Source organism: Osmerus eperlanus, chromosome 10 (assembly GCF_963692335.1).
Source record: "Osmerus eperlanus chromosome 10, fOsmEpe2.1, whole genome shotgun sequence".
In the NCBI taxonomy this organism is placed as follows: Eukaryota; Metazoa; Chordata; class Actinopteri; order Osmeriformes; family Osmeridae; genus Osmerus; species Osmerus eperlanus.
In genome coordinates, this window is record NC_085027.1 from 18,519,366 (window position 1) to 18,543,359 (window position 23,994).

General features: G+C 44.5%; 1 pseudogene; it reads right to left on the reverse strand.

The window, feature by feature from the left end:
- Positions 1-2,623: 2,623 nt before the first annotated feature.
- LOC134028575 (U5 spliceosomal RNA) lies at positions 2,624-2,731 on the reverse strand (annotated as a pseudogene).
- Positions 2,732-23,994: the final 21,263 nt, after the last annotated feature.

The following is a 23,994-nucleotide window of genomic DNA, read 5'->3' on the forward strand; positions in this document are numbered from 1 at the left end:
CCTTACCTGCACGCACGCACCTAACCCCAAAGCCAAGCAGGGACGGAAGCGGAAAGCAAAGGAAAAGGCAACAGAATTGAAACAGCTACAGAAGAAGCAAAGACAAAAGCCATACCTGCACGCACGCACCTAACCCAAAAGCCAAGCAGGGACGGAAGCGGAAAGCCAAGGCCAAAAGCCGCAGAAGAAGCAGGGACGGAAGCAGAAAGCAAAGGAAAAGGCAACAGAATTGAAACAGCTACAGAAGAAGCAAAGACAAAAGCCTTACCTGCACGCACGCACCTAACCCCAAAGCCAAGCAGGGACGGAAGCGGAAAGCCAAGGCCAAAAGCCGCAGAAGAAGCAGGGACGGAAGCAGAAAGCAAAGGAAAAGGCAACAGAATTGAAACAGCTACAGAAGAAGCAAAGACAAAAGCCTTACCTGCACGCACGCACCTAACCCCAAAGCCAAGCAGGGACGGAAGCGGAAAGCCAAGGCCAAAAGGCAACAGAATTGAAACAGCTACAGAAGAAGCAAAGACAAAAGCCTTACCTGCACGCACGCACCTAACCCCAAAGCCAAGCACGGACGGAAGCGGAAAGCCAAGGCCAAAAGCCGCAGAAGAAGCAGGGACGGAAGCAGAAAGCAAAGGAAAAGGCAACAGAATTGAAACAGCTACAGAAGAAGCAAAGACAAAAGCCTTACCTGCACGCACGCACCTAACCCCAAAGCCAAGCAGGGACGGAAGCGGAAAGCAAAGGAAAAGGCAACAGAATTGAAACAGCTACAGAAAAAGCAAAGACAAAAGCCTTACCTGCACGCACCTAACCCCAAAGCCAAGCAGGGACGGAAGCGGAAAGCAAAGGAAAAGGCAACAGAATTGAAACAGCTACAGAAAAAGCAAAGACAAAAGCCTTACCTGCACGCACCTAACCCCAAAGCCAAGCAGGGACGGAAGCGGAAAGCAAAGGAAAAGGCAACAGAATTGAAACAGCTACAGAAGAAGCAAAGACAAAAGCCTTACCTGCACGCACGCACCTAACCCAAAAGCCAAGCAGGGACGGAAGCGGAAAGCAAAGGAAAAGGCAACAGAATTGAAACAGCTACGGAAGAATCAAAGACAAAAGCCTTACCTGCACGCACGCACCTAACCCCAAAGCCAAGCAGGGACGGAAGCGGAAAGCAAAGGAAAAGGCAACAGAATTGAAACAGCTACGGAAGAAGCAAAGACAAAAGCCTTACCTGCACGCACGCACCTAACCCAAAAGCCAAGCAGGGACGGAAGCGGAAAGCAAAGGAAAAGGCAACAGAATTGAAACAGCTACAGAAGAAGCAAAGACAAAAGCCTTACCTGCACGCACGCACCTAACCCCAAAGCCAAGCAGGGACGGAAGCGGAAAGCAAAGGAAAAGGCAACAGAATTGAAACAGCTACAGAAGAAGCAAAGACAAAAGCCATACCTGCACGCACGCACCTAACCCAAAAGCCAAGCAGGGACGGAAGCGGAAAGCCAAGGCCAAAAGCCGCAGAAGAAGCAGGGACGGAAGCAGAAAGCAAAGGAAAAGGCAACAGAATTGAAACAGCTACAGAAGAAGCAAAGACAAAAGCCTTACCTGCACGCACGCACCTAACCCCAAAGCCAAGCAGGGACGGAAGCGGAAAGCCAAGGCCAAAAGCCGCAGAAGAAGCAGGGACGGAAGCAGAAAGCAAAGGAAAAGGCAACAGAATTGAAACAGCTACAGAAGAAGCAAAGACAAAAGCCTTACCTGCACGCACGCACCTAACCCCAAAGCCAAGCAGGGACGGAAGCGGAAAGCCAAGGCCAAAAGGCAACAGAATTGAAACAGCTACAGAAGAAGCAAAGACAAAAGCCTTACCTGCACGCACGCACCTAACCCCAAAGCCAAGCACGGACGGAAGCGGAAAGCCAAGGCCAAAAGCCGCAGAAGAAGCAGGGACGGAAGCAGAAAGCAAAGGAAAAGGCAACAGAATTGAAACAGCTACAGAAGAAGCAAAGACAAAAGCCTTACCTGCACGCACGCACCTAACCCCAAAGCCAAGCAGGGACGGAAGCGGAAAGCAAAGGAAAAGGCAACAGAATTGAAACAGCTACAGAAAAAGCAAAGACAAAAGCCTTACCTGCACGCACCTAACCCCAAAGCCAAGCAGGGACGGAAGCGGAAAGCAAAGGAAAAGGCAACAGAATTGAAACAGCTACAGAAAAAGCAAAGACAAAAGCCTTACCTGCACGCACCTAACCCCAAAGCCAAGCAGGGACGGAAGCGGAAAGCAAAGGAAAAGGCAACAGAATTGAAACAGCTACAGAAGAAGCAAAGACAAAAGCCTTACCTGCACGCACGCACCTAACCCAAAAGCCAAGCAGGGACGGAAGCGGAAAGCAAAGGAAAAGGCAACAGAATTGAAACAGCTACGGAAGAATCAAAGACAAAAGCCTTACCTGCACGCACGCACCTAACCCCAAAGCCAAGCAGGGACGGAAGCGGAAAGCAAAGGAAAAGGCAACAGAATTGAAACAGCTACGGAAGAAGCAAAGACAAAAGCCTTACCTGCACGCACGCACCTAACCCCAAAGCCAACCTTACCCTGCTTTTGTCACACGTCCATCAGGCTCTTCCCTCCCTCGGGCAAAGCCTCCCAAAAATACCACGTTCCACTCGTCGGCGCTCCCCTCCACGGAAGTCTTTAGTAAAAGGCGAAAGTCTATTGCGTGCTGAAGGGGAACCAGAGTGCCGATTTGAAACGACCCAAACGGCCTACCCCCAACCCCTCCGTTGGCCCTGACTCACCCGTCCGCGTCGGCGAACCGCTTATCGATTAAGATCCGTACATGTTTATCGTATGCGCCTTCCAGCCAGTCAACTCCGTGTTGGTGTCGACTGACATGGCAATAAAAAACGAATTCCGATTGCCTTCCCATTTTTCACCTCGGCCGCTGACTGTCAGCCAGCTCTCTTTCACTCACTCACTCTCTCGCTCACTCATGTACATTTTCAATTTGCATGTCTTAAAACACTTTAAAAAGGCATAAATTTGAATAAAAAACACGTGCTGGAACAAATTTAAAAGTATGTATGTTAAAAGGCAATACTTACATTTACATTTAGTCATTTAGCAGACGCTCTTATCCAGAGCGACTTACAGTAAGTACAGGGACATTCTCCCCGAGGCAAGTAGGGTGAAGTGCCTTGCCCAAGGACACAACTTCATTCGGCACAGCCAGGAATCAAACCGGTAACCTTCAGATTACTAGCCCGACTCCCTAACCGCTCAGCCACCTGACTCCCTACTTAAAACAAAAAAATACTTTGAAACACAGTGTGATAAAAGCCATAAAAGTGTTACATCAATACAGGGTTAAGACATGCTAAGAAATGTGTGTAAAAGTTTTAAAAGTCTCTGTTGTGCAAAGAAGGGGGAACTTGGAGTCCATGAACGGGGCCGATTCCTCCCGCTCCACCGAACCGGTCACCGCTCCGTTCTTCCTCTGGGGCCCAGCGGAGATCCTCTACCACGGCAGCCATTCCGGCGCAGTCAGGCCGCGGCCGCCCGGACCACTTCACGAGGGTGGGGGCCCCTTCCGAATGGCGCGTGGGACGTACCACCCTAGGGTCCCTGTAGCCAGTATCGCCACTGCCTGGGTGGCCGTCTCCACGCGCTTCCCCACCAGCAGGTTTCTGGAGGTCCAGAGTGCCTCCTTGTAGCATGTCAGGGTGAGCCAGAGCTGGCGGAATTTTCCCGATGGTATGGGTCTCTGCTCACCCCGTAGAGCACCAGCTGTGCTGTTAGGACCTCCCCTGCTGGCAGGCTCGGGGTTATCAGGGGCCCCGCTTGGATCCACAGGTCCTGGGCGGCCCTGCACTCCCAGAGCAGGTGCCGCACGGTCTCCTCTCCGCCACAAGTCGGCCGTGGGCACTTTGATGTTGTTCCCATGCCCCGGGAGTGCATGACGGCTCTGACCGGGAGGATCTCATGGGCCACCATCCAGTTGAGGTCGCGGTGCCGGTTCAGCAGAGCAGGATGGGCCACGTTGCGCCAAACCATGGAGGGCTCGTCTAGCGCGAGCCCGCGCACTGGACTCACCGGCACCCCCTCCTGCACAACAGAGAGAATAAAACAATGGTTTGTTAAAACTCGCTCTGTCTGCTGTTCAAGATTAAAATCCTTCAAAAACTTTTTAAAAACTGAGTAGGCCGGTGGGAGGTCGAAGGCCACCGGCACTCTCAGGTCGATGGGGAGGAGCCTCAGTGCTCGCAGGTACCCGCCCATCCAGAATTTCACCAGCTGGCCCGTCTTTGTCTCCTTGCTTGTGTCGAAACGAACGAGGCCGGGCTCACTGCGAGCATGCATGCACGGCGCCCTTCCGACGCCCTCACCTATCTCGCGCGTGACCCTACGCACTCGGCGCTCGGGGTCTCTCGAATTTACCTAGGCTGCGTGCGCGGAGAACGCACGTTTGGTTCTGAGTTGGTCAGAGGCTCCCTTTCGAGAATCCCTGCACCCAACCTACCACGGTGTTGCGCTGGGCTTTGAATACAACATCAAGAGATCTTTATTACAGCAAATGTTTTTGGCCTTCCCTGGCAAACATCACTCTTTGTCGATCACTTATTCCTTTGTTATATTTCTCTCCCAGTTAACAGTTCCTTACAGACAAAACGATCAAGAGCTCTCTTCTCGCTCTTATTCCACTCGTTGTCTCTAGGACACAACACCGCACCTATTGTTTTTTGAGAGAGAGTGAGCCTGAACAGCTGAACACTTCCCAGGGACTCACCACGGTTCCAGGCGTGTGGCGCTTTGCGAACCTCCCGGGTCCGGCGAGGGGCGCACAAGGGAGGACGGAGAACGACTTGTCTTTTACATATTTTGTATTTAATTTTTTATTATTTTCAGGATATATGAAAATAATTGACTAAAACTGTTAACAGAGTAAGACTTCGACAGCTATATCCTGTCTATCGCACTGACTTCTTCTGTGAGCCCGCTGCCCCAGATGGGGCAGCACTCGAGGTGCTCTCTTGCTCTTGTCTCTGAAGTCTCGTGTTCTCTGTCTCACATAGACATACAAATCATTTTATATGCTTCAAAACTGATGACAAATGTAACTTTTGACTGTGCTATGACGCACGTATCCAGGTATCGTGCATGTTTCCAAGTAACCTGCACTCTCTAAAAGGTAAAGTGTGGCTTCCTCTATGAAAGTTCTCTAACCACATCCTATGCAGGCAGTTTCTAAGTCATACGCAAACAGTGTCTAGCTGTCATACAGAGGCCTCCTATCTGAAACTTTCCACAAGAAGGTTTAACACATCTTATCTTCATAACAAAATGGAAAAGAGTTCTAAAACATTTGCAAGCTTTTGCTAATCCATCCCGTCTCAATACACATATGGAAGCAAGTTCTAACACATCCTATGCAAATACACCAATTATCTAGTAAGCATTTCTATTCATTATTTCTCCAAGGTGCAAAGGAGCCTTGAGGATCCTTTGACACTTGCCAGGCCCACATGGAGGGCGGTGTACCTGCTCGTCAAAAATAAAGCAAAATTAGGGAGGCCCCTCCCCCCATTAAAAAGGCTGTGCTTCATGACCTCCTTTTCAGCCTTTCCCACTTGGACTTCCATACAAAGTAAAAGACCAAGCGGTCCAAGGTTAAAAGCACCCTTCTTGGGGGGATAAAAACAGCTGAAACCAATAAAAACGGGTAAAATCACAGTTTTTATGATTAAAATACGTCCTTCGATGGTCAAGTCACGTAGTCCCCAGAAAGCCAGTCGTTGCCTAGTCTTCCCAAGTAGACCACCCCAGTTCCCGCTGCCTAGCCCTAACCGGTCAAATTTAACCCCTAGAACCCTCAAGTCTGTTTGTGTGGTGAGTGGCAGTCCTGTCAAGTCCTGTGTGCGCCAGGGGCCGTGAAACTGGGCCTCTGTCTTGTTTCTGTTCAGTTTGGCCCCTGACGCCAGTCCAAACCAGTCAGTCCTGTCCAGAGTCCTGTCGATGGAAGGTCGGTCGGTGCATAAAACATTGACGTCGTCCATATATAAAACACATGTGGCTGAGAGCCTCCCGCTCCCCGGGACTCCCAGCCCAGTGATCCATTGGTCCCTTCTCAAAACCTGCGCCAAGGGTTCGATACAGGAGACAAAGAGAAGGGGAGATAACGGACAACCCTGACGGACGCCGCAGTGGACATTAACTGCGTTTGTGAGTTTCCCGTTAACTAGAACTCTGCTGTGTATACCCCTTATGCGAGAGGCTTTGGTGCCGTCATCACTGAACCAGGTGAGGCCCTCCTCTCTGGGATGCAAGGTCTTAAAACAGTCAGTCAATCTAAAGTCTCTTACCGTACTGCTTAAAAGAGTTGACGCCTTGTCTACCTTAAAATCAACCCTTGCACCTCTCCTGTCAGCCCTGGTTAAAACACTGTTAAAATCCCCTGCTAAAATAAGGGGGGCCCTACCTAGCAGGTGGGACTGCAGATCTTCTAAAAGAGTAAAACGTTCATTGATAAGATGTAAATTCTGGAGAAGGCAGGCCGGAAGGAGTCACGACAAAGGAAAGGAGTTGACTTGGGTTTATTAGTCGAGCAGCCCGGATCAAACAATCAGTTCAAGACGATCTGATGGCATGAGTGAGAACTCTGTCTCTCAGTTGTGCTTAAATACATGAGTTGGACATTACATATATAGAATGACACAGAATTGCTTCCTTAACGGGTTTTCAGTGGTCAATGTATTGACACCCTAAAACGTTCAGCAGGTGAAGTGGTCGTTAATCACATAAGCCTTATTTGTACATGATTTTCCTCACTGTCTCCCCACTGTCTGGCCTGCATGCTATATTCTGCTCAGAGGGGGCCTCGCTGCATGACCTCTTGACCTTACAGAGACACACACTGTACATGTATCCAGAAACTCTGCCTTACAGTTCCTTCCTCTTTCTATTTTTGTAAATCAATTTTAAGTGATTTGCATCCTGCGAAACCTCTCTACAAATGTCTAATAAGCCTGCACCCTTTAAATCACTATGGTATCAAGTTGAATTCCCATCACAATTATCAATGATGCATGAGTTATCAGCCATCTGTAACCTATACTCGCATAACCAAAATCCCACTCCACACTTGACAAAGAGTGAGTAAAAGATCATGCGGATAATCTACTCTACACTTCACACTTAGACAATCACTTGGTCAAAACTCCTTTCCGGTTAAGGATAAAATCACCAAATGTCATCTAGTGTGACAAAACTAATTCACAACACGCACATGCTAAATATACATAACTCTCAACAAAATTATTACATCACCCCTAAATATTATTCCTTAGTACATCCCTACGACTAGGAAGGCTGTAAACTTTTTTAATTAAAATTAACATCACACGCAAACAAATTCCAAGAAAGAGAATGTCTTCTATTCGTGGTTCAGCCGAACTCGAATGTCTCTCTTAGGCAGGACCTTTCCGTCGCCTGTCCTTCTCCATCTGTTTGACTCAGTTTCAATCAGAATTAGACATTTCATGCCATGCAACACTATCTCTCTTAATCAACATTATCGATGGAATCTATGGATGAGAATGAGCTTTCAGAAGAAGTATCAGACCGACCTCTAATAGATTTGATGTTAACCGCAATATTACCCGTGGTGATAACCGGCATGTTTGTAATAGAATGCAAAGATTTCACAATTAGGGCCCGAAATATTGGAAAACAGCAACTCATGATCACTACAACAAGAATGATTACCACAAACACTGGCGCTAAAGTACCTATAATCCATGCCACTAGAGAATTTCCTTTGAACATGTTAGCTACAATGTCTCGATTGGTTCTTACAATATTATTTTGTATGTCTCTGATATTATCAATAGCTTTAGACAAATTACCAAGACCTTCAGATTCGGATGGAAGATACGTACAACATGAATCATCTCCCACAATAGCACAAACGCCTCCCTGTGCGGCTGTGATTGCGTCCAGAGCAATTCTATTGTTTATGGTAAATTCTCTAATTGCAGCAACTTCAGCTCCCAACGCCTGAAATCCCATAAGTGTGGCATTACCTACTCTCGTGACATCATGACGAGTTAATGCTATCATGTAATGATTAGAATATTGAAGTTCAGTATTCCAGAAGATGGTCTTGAATACTAGCTGAGTGCGTGTAAATATCCTGAAATCACGAGGTAGAGCACTATACCTGTCAGCCAAATCAGTTGCATCCGTGTTTTGCAAATGTACATAACCCATAGTTTCCGTATTGGAACGCTTAGCTCTTGAACCAGTGCGATGATGGGTCATGAATTCAATAGGTTCAACTACATACAATAAATCGTTAATTGTGCACACTCCACAAAGACCTCTGAATAAGGGCGGTAGGCTCGTCCATACATTCTCACCACAACACCAATTAAAGCCTGGAATGGGCGGAGTTCCCATTTCAGTAACGTGATATCCAAATCCCGGACACTCGAAAATGCTCTAACACTGGGTGAGTCGCAAGAAACCTACGTCTTTGGCTCCACGAGAATCTTTTTCTACTCCTCTAATGCACACTTCATAAATTGAGGACGAATTAATGTTAGCTGAAACTTAAGTAGGAACAATAGATAAATCATTAGACAAAGAAACGATGTGTTTTTTTGTAGAATATTTTACATCCTACTAATGATGGCAACTCTTTAGGGACTGAGAATATAGTAGCATGAGAATTCTGTAAATCTGGTTTGCTTCCCTGATTTATGGAAATATTGGAATAGATAATATATTGTGACATCATGTTTAATAATCCCTTGGCTTTGACTACCATGTTGCTAGCTTTGGCCACATAAATGTTATTCAGCAAAATAATCGGTCGCAATGGAATCTTTGAATTAGGTTGTTCACCTAGCAAAGGATGTCTTTGTAATACGTACTGATACGCGAGAAGGCACATGGATGGTAATCCTTCAGAACCTTGAAGTGGAACTGTCCAATAAGGAAACAATTCTTCAGTTGATTGCGGTAACATGGAACACGCATAGCAAGAATTAGGAGTCAGTTTCCGAACTCTACTTTTGAGAGCGCTGTACCATAAATTAGATGCAAAAGGATGGTCTTTATTGACTGGCATATCCCCTCATCTGTGTATTTTACTTCATCATTTTCTTTGAAGGGTCCAGATATATCATTAGGTGAAATTTCTGGCCATGATGTGGGAATTGGAACTCTCCCAAATACAGTACTAGGTGGTATCCAATAGGGAGCACATCTACCTTTCCAATAAAGTGAAAGATAAGTGTAAAGTTTGTTATCACAAAGCCAAATCATGAGATCAGTAGCAGGCCATGGATGAAGTGTTCCCAGGAAGATCCTCTTATCTGGACAACCTTGAGTAAAACCCATCTCATGCACTGTTTTAACGCCTTGAGTATAACTTAGACAAGTTACAGGTGCCTTCATTCGTGTAGCTTTAATAACTATTGGTTGAATATTGTCATAGGCATCCAAATCTCTCTGAACTAGAAACTTAGGAGTGAGCTTCTTCCAGAATGCATTACAGTACTCAACAGTAACTGTGCTGGGCTCGGTAAACATAAGTGCTTGACTTAGTATTAACACTTCTTCACCGTCAAGTGATTCGTACTCTGCCTTGATTGCTAGCGTTGTTTCCGTCATGTTAAGGTATTCCACTTTCTGAACATAGAATGGTTTTCTTCCTGTTGTCATCAATGGATAAATTATACAAATCATGTCTGATTCATTCATAGGAATATGATTCTGTACTTCAACTCCAAGAATGCTTGCAGGTGTTGGAACATCACGTCGTACATGTGTACTAACATGCTGACCATAAGAGTTAGAATGTTCACTTAATTCTTTTTGAACCATTATCCCTGCCTTGGTATCATCCCATGAATCATCATCCGAATTAGTAGGGTGTTCGAGCATGACCGCATAATTGACCGTAATCAACGCCAGAAGAGAGATGATGCTCCGCACAACCACGAATTTGGTTCGAGTTCTCTGTGGAGTATCCCCCATCCTTTTTGCTGGTCTCATGATCTTTCTTACGGTTCAGTGTCACTGCCTTCACTTCTATACGTCATGAAACAAAGAGAGAAGAACAACACCATATCCACACTCATGATAATGAAATATTAATATGGAGGCGAGAAACATTACCCATCCTTCGATGTTCTGTCTACTGTATCCTATACGTCCTATACTGCATTCGCTATAGGAGGTGCTTTTCGAAGTCGAGATGCATGAATCCATTGGGGTTGACCTGTAACCTTAACAGCTGTTCTGGTTGCCAAAAGAACCTGAGTCGGAGGTCCAAATCTTGGCTGGTCCTGCTGAGCCAATGTTTTTAAACTGCGTACCAAAACATAATCACCCGGCTGAAAATTATGAATACTCTGATCACCTGGAGTAGGAAGAGAATCTGTTACTTGTTGATTAATGTCAGGCACAAAAGACCACAACTGTTTCACATACTGTTGTTGAGTTTCCTGCAACAAAGTTAAATCATTTGCTGGTGTTTTGTCCATCAGCACTCCTAGAGGAAAAGGTCTAGCCATCAAAACTTCATGAGGAGCAAATCCTGTGCCTGAATTTGCCATCGCTCTGATTGATAGAAGCACCTGTGGCAGAGCATCTATCCAAGTTGTCTGTTTTGTCTGATGTATTTTCACCAGTTTTTCTTTAATGGTCCTATTTGTCCTTTCCACTTGTGCTGAGCTTTGAGGATTATAAGGAATGTGAAATGTCCAATTAATCCCTAATGCTGCTGCTAATTGTTTGGTTACTCTAGAAGTAAAAGGAGTTCCATTGTCAGAGTCTATCCCATTTGGTATTCCAAAACGAGGAATAACATGTTCCATGAAACACTTAACTACTGTTTGAGCGTTTTCTTTTCTCGTCGCAAAGGCTTCTGGCCATTTCGAAAATCGATCCACTATCACTAAAAGATACGAAAATTCTCGACACTTGGGCATGTGAGTAAAATCTATCTGTAATTGTTGGAATGGACCTTCAGGTTTCGGCAAATGATCTCTTTTAGCCGGATTGACGTGTGGATTACAACGAGCGCAGATTAAGCATCTCTTAACAAAATCTCTAACTTGTTGTTCTAGTCCAATTGTAAAGAACAATTGTGAAATATAGTGCATAATGCTTTTATACCCCACATGGGTAACGCCATGTACATAGGATATTAAAGATTCATACGCTATTTTTGGTAATGCTATTCTATCATCTACAGTTTTCCATAAACCATCGTTGTGCTTTGTGCATCCTTTCTTCTCCCAAAGTAGAACTTTGGATGGCATTGCCTGATTCTGAAACGATATTAAGTCATCAATAGTAAACGGAGGATTTGACATTTGAATATTCATGAAATAATGATTCATCCATGGTGGGAAGGAAGCATTTAACGCATGCTTGTCGGCTAAGTTATTACCTTTGGCAATCTCAGAATCTGCCTTTGAATGACCCGCACATTTTACTATGGCAAGGTTAGTTGGCAACATCTTAGCATCTAATAGTCCTCTTACTAAATCTGCATGTTGTATGGGTCTTCCTGCAGTAGTTACAAAACCTCTGTTTTCCCAAATCTTACTGAAGTCATGTGCCACTGAAAATGCATATTTGGAGTCTGTATATATGGTAACCGATTTATCTTTGGCATATATACAAGTTAATATCTAGTTATTTATCTAGTTACTATATCTAGTTAACGCTATGATTTCTGCCGCTTGAGCCGAAGAAACAGGTAATCTATGGGCTTCGATACAATTTCCTAAATCATCCACTATGGAATATCCGGAAAGAATAGTTTTATCATCTGGTCGCATTGCTGAACCGTCACAAAATAGGACAAAATCATTATTTTCCAAAGCTGTTTGTTGCAAGTCCGTCCTTACACTGGATGTAGAATTAATAATATCCATGCAATCATGAGGAGCTACATCCTCTGGTTCTGTTCCATGTAATAAAGCTTTGAGATGCACAGCTGGATTAGTGTGTATGGCCGTGGAAATAGTCAAATTTTGCAATAATATGAGAAACAAAGGTGACAGTAAAACCGCATAGGATTCGAATGTTATTCATGAAAATGCGTGCGTATTTAGGCTAATTTGCCAAATCTAAATGCGGCTAAATTTTAGACTTGTTGTTTGAATTTGGCTAATAGCGTAAGGGACAGACCTTAACAAAAGCATTTACAATTTCTTTGCGGACACTAGACAAATGAACTGTACGAAGTCTATCAGAACTGTAAATAGGAAAGTAAAACATGTATGGAGATAATCAAACTAGTTCATTCTGGAAATGTTGTGTACTTAACAAACAAGGTAAAAGCAGAGAAATTAGGAGTACTCTAAATTCTTAGTCTAAAAAGTTAAAAAATACAGGAAGTCATGAACCTGTATCCTTTAAGACGCGCCGAGCAAACACAGAAAAGAGCTTCAATAAAAAATCACGGAGGTAGCCGTAATGAAGGGAGGTCGTACAAACATGGTGAAAATTAAAATATATATACATAACCAGTTATGTTAATGTTTTAATAAATATAACAGCATCACAATGTTTGTAAGTATGGAGGATTGAAGAAAGGTCAAGGAAGTCGTTATGAAGGTACGTGCAGGAATTGAAGGAATGGAATCAAATAATAATAAAATTAAACGATGTTCAGAAACTTATAGAATAAACTGTTTATTAATTGTCCTATAAAACGGAATATGTAAATGTCTAATTTTTAAAGGAAGGATTAACTGTAAATTGATTTACATCTGTTCTTTCTGAAATTACAGACGGCGGGGCAAGTGAGCCTGGCACAAGCACGAGGAAGTGTTCAAACAAACTAGACACCCGAGTTGTACATGAGGAGGTTTATTGAACAGATAAAATATGTGTGTCAAAAATTGCATTTGCAAAAAGGGTTTCCCGTCCAACAAGACCTCTGCAACACACATATAGCAATAAACTAACACATTATTTAACTAGGGGTATAGTCTTGAGGTTTTAACCCGATTCATATCTCATTATTTACATTTATTTATTTAGCAGACGCTTTTATCCAAAGCGACTTCCAAGAGAGAGCTTTACAAAGTGCATAGGTCACTGATCATAACAACGAGATAGCCACAAAACATTGCGAGTAGCCAAAACATGAAGCACACATTGTGAACAACCAAAATAAGTGCCAAAGGGAATAACCATAAGAGCATGTAGTTAAACAAGTTACAATTAAACAACATGAACTGCTATAAGTGCAAGTGTACCTGTGGAAAAAGCAAGCAACAATAATAAAAACAATATATCACAGCGAGTACAAAAATTTAAGTCAGTTCCACTAACCACAAGAGCAACAAGTCTCTAAGCAAGAGTCATTGTGATCCTTGAGGAAACTAACATCGGGTCAAGCGAACCATTCCTAAGTACCGTTGTACTCCCGGAACAAGTGCGTCTTGAGCCTTTTCTTGAAGGTGGAGAGACAGTCAGTGTCTCTGATGGAGGTGGGGAGTTGACTCCACCACTGGGGGGCCAGACAGGAGAAGAGCTTGTGTTGGGACCGGGCGGTCTTGAGCGGTGGGACCACCAGGCGGTTGTCTGAAGAAGACCGTAGGCGACGGGTGGGGGTGTAAGGCTGCAGGAGAGACTTGATGTAGACGGGTGCAGTCCCGTTCACTGCTCTGAAGGTCAATACCAGGGTCTTGAATCTGATACGGGCCATGATAGGTAGCCAGTGGAGAGAGATGAGGAGCGGGGTAACATGGGAGCGTCTGGGTAGATTGTAGACCAGGCGGGCCGCTGCGTTCTGAATCCTCTGAAGAGGGCGGGTTGCACATGCTGGGAGACCAGCGAGCAGCGAGTTGCAATAGTCCAACTTGGAGAGGACAAGTGCTTGGACTAGCAGCTGGGTGGAGTGCTCAGACAGGTATTTCCTGATCTTCCGGATGTTGTAGAGGGTGAATCTACACGGCCGGGAGACCGCAGCAATGTGGGCCGTGAGGGAGAGCTCGTCGTCCATGGTAACCCCAAGGTTCCGGGCAGAGGATGAAGGGGTCACTGTCGCAGATCCCAGGGTGATTGAGAGATCGTGGGAGATGGAGGGTTTAGCCGGGATGATGAGAAGTTCTGTTTTGGCGAGGTTCAGCTGGAGGTGGTGCTCGGTCATCCAGGCGGAGATGTCTGTGAGGCAGGCCTCAATCCTAGCTGAGATCCCCGGATCGGTCGGGGGGAACGACAGGTACAGCTGCGTGTCGTCAGCGTAGCAGTGGTAGGAGAAGCCATGGGAGGTGATGATTGGTCCAAGTGAGGTGGTGTACAGAGAGAAGAGGAGGGGTCCAAGGACGGAGCCCTGTGGGACACCAGTGGAGAGCAGTCGAGGGCCTGACAGTTTGCCTCCCCAGGAAACCTGGTAGGATCTTCCCGACAGGTAGGATGAGATCCACTGGAGTGCAGTGCCAGTGATGCCCATCTCAGAAAGTCTGGCGAGCAGGATCTGGTGGTTAACCGTATCAAACGCTGCAGAAAGGTCCAGCAGAATGATGACGGATGACCTGGAAGCCGCTCTGGCAGACTGGAGGGCAGTGGTGACTGAAAGGAGGGCAGTCTCTGTGGAGTGGCCAGTCTTGAAGCCCGATTGGTTGGGGTCAAGCAGGTTGTTCTGAGAGAGAAAGTTAGACAGTTGGTTAGATACAGCACGTTCGATTGTTTTTGAAAGGAAGGGTAACAGTGATACTGGTCTGTAGTTCTGGAGAACGACAGGGTTAAGGGAGGGTTTTTTGAGTAGAGGGGTAACTCTAGCCTGTTTGAAGGCAGAGGGGAAGGTGCCAGAGGTAAGAGAGGAGTTTAGGACATGGAGAAGAAAAGTTATGATGGAGGGGGAGATGGTTTGAAAGAGAGGGGAGGGTATAGGATCAAGGGGACAGGAGGTGGGGCGATGAGAGAGAATGAGGTCAGAGATCTCTGCCTCAGACAGGGGAGAAAAAGAGTTTAGACATTTAGTTGGGTCAGTCATGGAGGGTGAGAGGGTAGGAAAGGTGGGTTTAGGGAACCGACTGCTAATGTCGGCGACTTTTTTCTCAAAGAAGGAGGAGAAGTCGTCTGCTGTCAGGGTGCAGGGAGGGGGTGGGGGAGGTGGGTTAAGAAGGGTGGAGAAGGTAGAAAAAAGTTTGTGGGGGTTTGAAGCAGAGTTAATTTTGTTCAGAAAGTAGAGGGTTTTAGCACCAGTTATGTGAGAAGAGAAGGATTTGAGGAGGGAGTGATACTTATCAAGGTCCAGACCGTCTTTGGACTTGCGCCATCTCCTCTCAGCTGCCCGAAGGGTGGACCGTTCTTCACGAATAACATCCGTAAGCCACGGGCTGGAGGGAGAAGATTGTGCAGGCCTGGTCGACAGGGGACAGAGAGAGTCAAGTGATGCAGTTAAAGTGGTTAACAAGGTGTCGGTGGCAGTGTTAGTGGGGTGGGACGAGAACTCGTCAATAGGGGGGAGGGAGGATGTTACAATAGAGGAGAAATGGGAGGGGGATAGGGAGCGGAGGTTGCGCCGGAAAGTTACAAGGGGAGGGGAGGTAGAAAGAGTTGGAGGGAGAGAGATAGAGAATTGGATAAAGTAGTGATCAGAAATATGCAGTGGGGTTACAGAGGTTAAGTCAGTGATACAGTTACGTGTCAGGATGAGGTCTAGCTGTTTGCATGCCTTGTGGGTCGCCGGTGTGCTCAGCAGCGTCAGGTCGAAGGAGGTCAGGAGAGACAAGAAGTCGATGGCCTGAGTTCCTTGGAGGTGGATGTTGAAGTCCCCAAGGACTATCAGGGGGGTTCCATCATCCGGGAGAACACTGAGGAGCATGTCCAGCTTCTCCACAAAGTCGGCTATCGGGCCTGGTGGGCTTTAAAGAACAATTAAGCATGCTTTGATAGGATCAGTTAGCATCGCACAATGGTGTTCAAATGATTTGGCAGTAACGGAGTGGTGTGGATGTGTATTTAATATGTGGGGAAAGAAGCAACCCTGTCCCACCACCCCTTCCGGTTGAGCGGGGTGAGTGAGTGAAGGAGTGGTTGACGGAGAGAGCAGCTGGAGTTGCAGTGTTCTCAGGGCGGATCCATGTCTCTGTCAGCGCAAGGGCATGAAGAGAAGCATGAGATGCAAACGCTGGGATGAAGTCTGCCTTGTTCACAGCAGACTGGCAGTTCCAGAGCCCTATAGAAAGAGAGAGGGCAGGTGGAGAAGATCTGGATAGGTAGTGAAGGTTAGAAGTTGACCGTATATACTTTGTGATATATCTACCCTGTCTTTGTTCGACCGATTCTTCGTGCACCGAGGCTGCCAGACGAGGCTGCCTCTGCAGTGCTAATCGCCTAAATATGCTAAAGGCGCAGCTGACAATGGCCCTAATTATGTAAACAAAGCCAGGGTCTCACTCGGCGGCAAGTACCCTGAAACTCGATCTCTAGCTAGCTACCTATTGACCAATTTAGCTGCTATACCCTTACCCTCTGTCCTTGAGGCAAAGTTTTAGCAAAAACACAAATGAATGAAACAAACTCTGGTTACTTACAGTCAGATGGCAGTCACGAAGTACACTCAGTAAGACACTATTAGCTCTGAATCTGATTACAGAAGTCAGGGCTGATTTAACCAAATTCTACAATGGCCCTAATTATGTAAACAAAGCCAGGGTCTCACTCGGCGCAAGTACCCTGAAACTCGATCTCTAGCTAGCTACCTATTGACCAATTTAGCTGCTATACCCTTACCCTCTGTCCTTGAGACAAAGTTTTAGCAAAAACACAAATGAATGAAACAAACTCTGGTTACTTACAGTCAGATGGCAGTCACGAAGTACACTCAGTAAGACACTATTAGCTCTGAATCTGATTACAGAAGTCAGGGCTGATTTAACCAAATTCTACAATGGCCCTAATTATGTAAACAAAGCCAGGGTCTCACTCGGCGGCAAGTACCCTGAAACTCGATCTCTAGCTAGCTACCTATTGACCAATTTAGCTGCTATACCCTTACCCTCTGTCCTAGAGGCAACGTTTTAGCAAAAACACAAATGAATGAAACAAACTCTGGTTACTTACAGTCAGATGGCAGTCACGAAGTACACTCAGTAAGACACTATTAGCTCTGAATCTGATTACAGAAGTCAGTACTGTACTGTAGTAGTAGAATTTACGGGGCAGCTTCTCCACACAGGGCTATACCGCATTTTTCGTTGTTACTGATAATGATCGCTACCAGTGAGCTTTTTATGAATGAGCGATTTTCCACTAAATAAATGTCAAGCTTATTTACGTTTTTGGGGGCATATTTTCAGTTAGCAGATGGTACTGTTTGAATCACGATTCCATCTTCTACTGCCGGTAACGTCGTAGAATAATCTTCAAAGGGGGTTCTTTATTCATGAATGAATGCAATATGAGTAGGCTAAATGCCTGAAAATATCACGAGAAGGGAAAAACTTAAAAGGACGTTTAAGTCATAGAGATTAGGTCCATTTTTTACACCGGTCTACCAAATGTATTCGTTTTGATTCAGCTATGAGGCTGCCTCTTGCAGGGGAAATGAGAAGACATCTATTTAATACTACACTTCACTCGTATTTTGAGTTGTAAATGAGCAGCAAAAAAACAACAGTCCAACAGATGGAAACATGTTTAACTGACAACCACAACGATAAAACATTTAAAGACACTTGTTAGACACATATAAGAAACTTATGTGTTTATACTCATAATATAATATACAGAATATGCACATGTATAATATGGATACTATTATATGGGTGATAATATGTATAATAACCTAATATACATTGTTAGTATATACTATCCATATAAATTAACCTAAGTATGTATATTACGGACTATTCTAATTGCCCATTATTTTAATAACCAAATAAGTCACTTAGATTTGCTTTTGCTTGTGAAAGGCAACACATTACACTTTCTTTCATCGCAAGAAAGTTGGAATAGGAGCTTGTATTTGTGTGGTTGTAGGCAGTTATTCGCTAGCACACAGGTTTTCAGGGATACTTTATGGGAACACAGTGGAAGCTCCTGTGATTCTAGAGGTTACCCCTTACCTTGAATATGCGTGTCAAAATGAAAGCTGGTGGAAAGTTGGCGTCCGTCACAGGGTTCTCACAGGGACAAGTTATTCCTTAGGCTAGGCTACCTCTCAGCGAAATACAAGGTGTTGTGAAATGGACAAATTGTATGTGGACAAAGCCAACTTCAATCCATAATTGCATTCACTCTTTATTTCCATAGCTATTGTGGTCTCAAACTAGCATAACTACATATTCTACACATATATTAGGATCATTAGCTTCACTGCATATGAACAGGTACTGACAGGAGGCGCGACGAGAACGCTGATCCATATGCCCCCCAAAAAAACTATTAACATTAAAGTTGATTTTAAAAGATTAAACTGATTAAAGATTAAACTGTTGAAATGCAGAACATATTTAACAAAAACATTAAACAGAACTGGGTAAAATAGCCAAAGATAGCAAACATATATACAAAGTGCTAGATCTCACTGAGGAAGCACTTGGGGCAGTACCAGTCCCCTGCTGGCACACTTACAATCCCCAAACAAGTGAGGTGGAACCAGAGCTCACAAAGTTCACACTGGATCCACTCGTACATGGCATCCTCCTCACCTGAGGGAGGGGATAGGCTACGGCAGACAGCGCAGTGTCTGCCAAGCTCCTCCACTACTGCCATCTGCCTCTCCTTCTCTGCCCTCTTCCTCTCCTTTTCCTCCCTCTTCCTCTGGGCCTCCTCCTTCTTCCTCTGCGCCATCTCCCTTTTCCTCAGCACTTCTGCCTGTCTCCCAAGCCGAGCTTCCTCCTTCTCCTTCTGTACTCGTCACTGGTGACGACCCGAGCACCAAGTGGTGGCCTCCTCCTCACCACTGGTAGCCGCTGGTCTTGATGGTTGGCCATCACTGGGGGCATTAAAATGTCTCCCCACTTGGCTGAGACCAGACCTGCTCGCACCAAAGGATTGGATTGGGCAGGTCCATGGCAGGTGCAGGTTTGGCAGCAAGGGGTTGCTGCAGGGGGGGCAGGGCCGGTGGAGGGGGCTGGGCCGGTGGTGGTCGCCGTGGAGGGGGCTGGGCCGGGGGCTGGGCCGGTGGTGGTCGCCGTGGTGGGGGCTGGGCCGGTGGTGGTCGCCGTGGAGGGGGCTGGGCCGGTGGTGGTCGCCGTGGAGGGTGCAGGTCTGACTTTGGTCAGCTGTGTCTTGTCATAGCCTCCCCTGTTGCAGGGGAAGAGGCCTGTCCTCCTGAAGGCTGCTCTGATGGTCTCAGGCTTGGCAGCCTTAGGCCAAGCTTCCTTAAGGAGGGGGGAAAAGTTGTTTTTCCCCAAAAAAACATCCCCCCTCACCAGGCCAAGACGGGCAGCATCCCGGTCAAAAATCCTCTTCAGAGGACCAAACACCCCCACATCCAGTGGCTGCATCACGTGGGTGGTGTGCAGGGTTCTAAATTAACTTTTTTGATCACCAGCCAATTTGGCTGGTAACTTTACCAGCCAAATTGGCTGGTATCAGAATTTCCACTAGCCAAATTCTTTCCGGTGAAAATAAGAACAATGAGTTTCACTGAATGCATTTGATCATTTTATTGGGTGTGCTCAAGCCTTCGGCGAGGGCACAACCTTTGTTCTCTCACATATATATTATTATTGGGTGTGCTCAAGCCTTCGGCGAGAGCACAACCTTTGTTCTCTCACATATATATTATTATTATTATTCTTTTTGCCCCCCTAAAACTCAGTCAATATTTGGCCTACATAGACAAAGTAGGTGTCAAAAGTTTCGTCTTGGTAGCGATTGAGTTGCTTCTATTGGAATTTATGTTCCGTTGCATGGTTTAGGCTGAAGTTAAGTTTTTGTGGCGAAAAGTGAAGCTAACGGTGGCTAATTTGCTAGCCAGTCACTGACGTTACTAACGTCACGAAAACACGCGTGACTACCTTTGGCAGAACATTCGTTTCGCATCTGTTAACTTGGGGGATAGCTAGGCTAACTATAGCTTTACTGCAAGGCAGCTGCAGAAACGCCACAAGCAAAGAGGCCAGGGTGATAACTATTTACTCATTTTACTTTGTGATATGACACACAATTGTCATGTGTAATGTACAGTATAAGCTGATATTATTAAGGAAGTACATCTACTTTCGGAAACAGTAGTCTACTATTTCACTGAAGTATTAGCATCATGACATTAGCCTGTGTTGCCCGGGCAACACATACTACAGTGAAGGGAAGGTGATGAGAAGGGAAAAACTTAAAATGAAACTTAAAATTAGGTTCCTCCTACCGGAGGAACCTAATAATACCTAATAATACTAATAATAATGATGAGAAGGGAAAAACTTAAAATGACGTTTAAATCATAGAGATTAGGTAAATTTATACACCGGTCTGCCAAATTTATTTGTTTTGATTCAATGATGAGGCTGCCTCTTGCAGGGGAAATGAGAAGACATCTATTTCATTCTACACTTCACTCGTATTTTCAGTTGTAAATGAGCAACAACAAAAAAAAATCATTCAAAAACGGACCCCTTTGCAACCGACGCAAGCAAGCACACCCTACAATTTCCCCAGAAATTGTACCCTCTCTAGTTATTATTATTAGGGTTCCTCCGTCAGGAGGACCCTATTGTGTTTGTTGGTATTATTAGGTTCCTCCGGTAGGAGGGAACCTATTGTTATTGTTGGTATTCTTATTATTAGGTTCCTCCAGTAGGAGGGAACCTATTGTTATTGTTGGTATTCTTCTTATTATTTTTCTTCTCCTTGCGCCCCAATATCTCAAAAAGTCCCTGGTCATAAATTTTCTAATTTGGCACATTGATACTACATCCAAGTGGGTACCCCCACACCAAATATGGGCCACATCGGACCATAGGGGGCGCCACAGGCCACGCCCAAAAGTCCGATTTTCAAAGTGATGGCATTTCCACCCCATTGCTCCGATTCTTCTGAAACTTGGTGTGCATGCCTCATTTTTCATGAGGAACAAAAAAGCCTCAAAGACCCATAAGGTCCGCCATGATGGATTTTCCTGTACTGTGATAATTTGGGAAAACCTTCAAAATTCCTCTTCTCTTGAACCAAAGGTGAAATTGACTTGAAATTTGGTACAGATATGTATCATTGACGTATTTAAAAACGTTACTTAAGGCAATTGAATCAAGTACAAAATGGCTGAAATGGGTGTATTTATGTAAATGTACACATTGCCTCAATATGTTTGTGTCACTAAATCAAATGTATTTTTGAAGGATGGTTCAAACTTAATAGGCTTTAAGGTGAGATGCCCCTGAAGTACCATGCAAAGTTTCACTTTGATATGTCGAAATATGACTGAATTACAGATGTTTGAACTTCGACCAAATCTGACAATGCTCGCCATTGGAGAAACAGCTTTTTTTATTATCCAGTTTTGTGTAATCCATGTCTGGGAATGGCTCAATTGGCTGGTAAGCAAATGGTTGTAGGTTCAAAACCAGTCAGAAGCATAGTTTTTAATTTTTTATTCTGGCAAAACGGTTTCTAGTCTTCCGATCAATCCTCCGGTTGTAAAAACATAGCAATGCGTGTTTATTTGAGCCCATCACAACACTCTGATCATCTGTTTAGCGAGACTGTGTAAACCACTGCAAAACAAGCCAGGTTCACCACAGTAGCTAGCTACTTGTAGTCTATGCATGGTAGAGATAACTCTAATGGTTTTCTCTAATGAAGTCAATTGATTGTTCAGGTGGATTCCTTGCCTGTTGCACAAATTCATTTCAGTAACCTAAGCCAGGACACATTCCCACTGATGCTAGGCATGATTTAAAATTCCCTTCCATGACAAGTTATGGCACTCCAAACAACCTGTTAAAAAAAACGATGAGAAAGTTATTCTTTACAGCAGCAACCCAGTCATCCCGTTTTTATAGGAAATGTACAAGCAGTTTCAACTTAGGCTGAATCTAACAACACTTACCACAGGAGAAACAGCTTACTTTTTTATACAGTAACTGAACATGACAATATTCAACACTGAGAATAGGGCTGGGATGGTGACCTGTAAAGTATAAGGTTGTAGGTTGGAATCCAGCCGTAGTCTTTTGGCCTGTCATAATTTTGATTATCTGTTTAGTTCAACAGGATGACATCATTCTGAAATACGATGTACAATTTCATGCAATTTCACCTTGAAATGTCAACCGTTTCTTAACCTTTGTCCAAAAGCTGACCAAAGCTAATACTCTGCCCTTTCTATTCTTACAATCTCAACAGTTGGTGTGTAGCAGAGAGGATAGAGAGACTGACTTGTAACCTTATGCTCATGAGTTCAAATCCCCATTCAGCCTGTTGTTGGCCAAACATGAAGTCGTTTTGCTCCCTTGTTGTCCAACTCTCGATCTTCTGCAGTGTACATGTTTATAATATTTTGCCATTTTGCGGAGGAACCCGCATCGCTGCTTGCAGCTATATTTATTATTATTATTGGGTGTGCTCAAGCCTTCGGCGAGAGCACAACCTTTGTTCTCTCACATATATATTATTATTTATTATTGTTTATTTTCGCCCCCCTAAAACTCAGTCAATATTTGGCCTACATAGACAAAGTAGGTGTCAAAAGTTTCGTCTTGGTAGCGATTGAGTTGCTTCTATTGGAATTTACGTTCCGTTGCATGGTTTAGGCTGAAGTTAAGTTTTTGTGGCGAAAAGTGAAGCTAACGTTTGCTAGCCACAGTCACTGACGTTACTAACGTCACTACGTCACGAAAACACGCGTGACTACCTTTGGCAGAACATTCGTTTCGCATCTGTTAACTTGGGGGATAGCTAGGCTAACTATAGCTTTACTGCAAGGCAGCTGCAGAAACGCCACAACGCCAGGGTGATAACTATTTACTCATTTTACTTTGTGATATGACACACAATTGTCATGTGTAATGTACAGTATAAGCTGATATTATTAAGGAAGTACATCTACTTTCGGAAACAGTAGTCTACTATTTCACTGAAGTATTAGCATCATGACATTAGCCTGTTGCCCGGGCAACACATACTACAGTGGTCTATGATGTAGCGTTATCTGTTTTCAATCGTTAAAATAAACATTCCTCACATATACATTTTCGTTGTAGGATTTATTCTGACATTAGTAAACGATTTGTTGGTGAAATTACCATTACCTGTGGTTTCAAACCAGTGTAGCTCACTGCAACGCTGTAGCTTACGCGAGACACGACAAAAACATCTAACTTACACAGCTGTTTAGGAAGTCAAACGGCGACAGAACATGTTCGGCACTCCCCTTACTTAAATCAAAAGTCTATCTAACTACTAACCTGAACTTCATTGCCACAGCCTAAACGTTGTCAATCTGTTCATGAAAATAATTAATTTCAGCTTAAACCGTACAACGGAACGTTAAATCCAATTCAACCAACGCAATCGCTACCAAGACGAACACAGCAGTAGTCTAGTACTGTACCGTAGTAGTACAATTTATCGGGGCAGCTTCTCCACACAGGGCTATGCTTATATAAGAAAAAACACGATTTACAGTATAAACAAACACTTTATTCAAATGCATTTTAAAAGCCTGAATTAATTTTCTTATATTTAATTGTGTCAACCCCTCCTCATCCTCTCCCTCTTCTTCCTCCTCGTCCTCCACCAGTACGTTCGGAATCAACACCTGCAACATGAATTAGCTACAGTTAGACAGCAGATCAAATGCAAAGAACATTAAGTGGAAGTGTATTGTATCCATATGCTCCTGGAGTTATTTTTAGGACCGTAACAAGTGAAACGGAAAGCTTCCCTGACCTTCAGTATCCACATATTTACAACCATCTAGCTAATGCTAATCAACTTTCCTTCATCTACTCATCGTGAACATTTGTCCGACGTAGCAACGTAGCATGTCATTATGATACATTTCTTGCAAAACGTCTTGGTTT